Source organism: Otolemur garnettii, unplaced genomic scaffold (genome assembly GCF_000181295.1).
Source record: "Otolemur garnettii isolate 467f Iridium unplaced genomic scaffold, OtoGar3 scaffold00076, whole genome shotgun sequence".
In the NCBI taxonomy this organism is placed as follows: Eukaryota; Metazoa; Chordata; class Mammalia; order Primates; family Galagidae; genus Otolemur; species Otolemur garnettii.
This window is the reverse complement of record NW_003852471.1, coordinates 7,498,298-7,500,558: the sequence shown is the minus strand read 5'-3', so window position 1 is coordinate 7,500,558 and position 2,261 is coordinate 7,498,298.

The following is a 2,261-nucleotide window of genomic DNA, read 5'->3' as shown; positions in this document are numbered from 1 at the left end:
CATAGAAAGATTTGTAACTGATGGTAACTCTTGATACTCAGTTAGAATTGTAAAATAATAATGTACAAAATGTGTACAGTGTGATATTATGTGGGTGCTATTAAAAGGCTCCCTCTTTATAAAAACATCTGGAATAGGCAATAATTTTTAATTAACTTTTTTCATTTTAATTAAGAAGTTTTAAAATCACAACCCTTATCAGAGCTCCATCACCTTATCTAATAATGCATACCAGCTTAACAGTATATAGCACTGGCCTTTGAAAGGAGAGTGAAGAATCCACAGATGTTACAAAATATTTGCATTGTTAGAATTCTGTTAATTTGTCAGTAAATTGCTTTTAGTATTGCATGGGGATATTTACTTATAAGGCTTTTCCGCTGTAGAAATCCATTGTAACAGAAACAATGCAACCTGACCACAGAAATAAGATTTTCTTCAGCCTCAGGGGAATAAGCTCAAATAATACATTTATATAAACATGTTTCATTGACCAGAGTAAATGAGTCTATACTGACACACAGTTCCTCTCAACACATGACCACCACCCTTATCAATGGAAGTATCATCAATTACCGTCAGCGTATCACTGCAATATGTAACCATGCTGTCTCTTTTTCCTTATCCCTGTTCCTTAAGCATTCTTACCTCTCTCCCTCCTTGTACCACCTCCAGTCTTTTCAAGTTCAATCCCTGAAAAAGGAAATCAAAATATACTATTAATTATTGGCAAGGAAGAAGTAAATAATAATTAGTACTATTGCAAGAATTTTGAAATAAAGAAAATCATTTATTGGCTTGGTGACTATAGCTCAGCCTGGGCCTGCCAAACAACAGTGACAACTGCAACCAAAAAATAGTTGGGCACTGTGGTGGGCCCCTGTAGTCCCAGCTACTTGGGAGGCTGAGGCAAGAGAATGGCTTAAGCCCAAGAGGTTGAGGTTGCTGTGAGCTGTGATGCCATGGCACTCTACCCAGGGCGACATAGTGAGACTCTGTCTTAAAAAAAAAGAAAAAAGAAAATCGTTTAACAAGGAACACCTCACAGGTATGTATGCATCTGAGTAAATCTTCAAATGTGGTACCAACACATCGTTTTTAAACTTTAAAGGCTGTAAGAAAAATTAAATCTAATTCATGTATTTTAAGCAATGATTGCCTGCCATTTTGTGCAACTAAAAATGCTTTGTTCAAACTTGAAATAGAATGTACAGTATTTTCTGCGATGGTAAGCACTTACGCTACCTCATCTCACATCTTAGGGCCTAATCATTCAGTAAGGTTGATTAAAAAGCAGCAGCCTTTGCCACATTGGTGATTATCTAGGAAATGTTTAGAGTTTTATTCCCTGAAAGAAGACTTCTCCCTCTTCTATTATCATAGCTTCTTTCCACACTAGAAGGCAAGGATCCATGTTAATTTCCTAATAAGCACTATGCTTAATGGAAGGAAGAAGAGTTGATCTTTTTTCTTAGCAAGCCAATAGCAAAGTGTGCTTGCGGCACAAGATAGAGAACCAAAGGTAGATCAATTCATCAATCTATCTACACGTCTATCTGTCTTCCCTGGAAATAATGCTATGTAGAAAGCAACATAATGCAAGTCTGACTTTATCTTCTCATAAAGTAATGAAAGAGTCGATTCCTGTTATTTTTCCCGCAGTAGTTTTGTACGTTGGGAAACAATTTGAAATTGCAATAAAATGTGATCTTATTGTACCTAATGATGCTTTTTTACCTTCCTTCCTTCTTTCTTACCTTCTATACTTCTGCTTCCTCTGGTTAGCTATTTTGTGATATATGATATATACACTACTTACCATGTCAGACATCATGCTAGTTATTGGACATATCAAAATTAACAATAAATGCTGCCCAAATTTTAGAAGATTATTGGATAAACATGCACACAAATGTGAAGATAAGACTTCAGGTATAACACGTATGTGAAATTTTATTGGAACATAAGAGGTGAGAGGCCAATTATGCCTGGGATCGATGTGGACATAAAAGAGGACAGAGAAGGATCACACAGGAACAGTGTTAGAGGCAGAGAGGAAGCACAGAAAGAGAAAGACATGGAATACTCTACAGCTCTGGCTACCGGGCTGCTAAAAGGAGTAGCAGGGATCTTATTGGAAATGCAGGGAACTTATTGGAAATGCAGAATCTCAGACTGTACCCCAGACCCACTGAGCTAGAATTTGCATTTCAACATTTATAGGTGTTTAACATGTATATTAAAGTTTCAAAAACATTGCC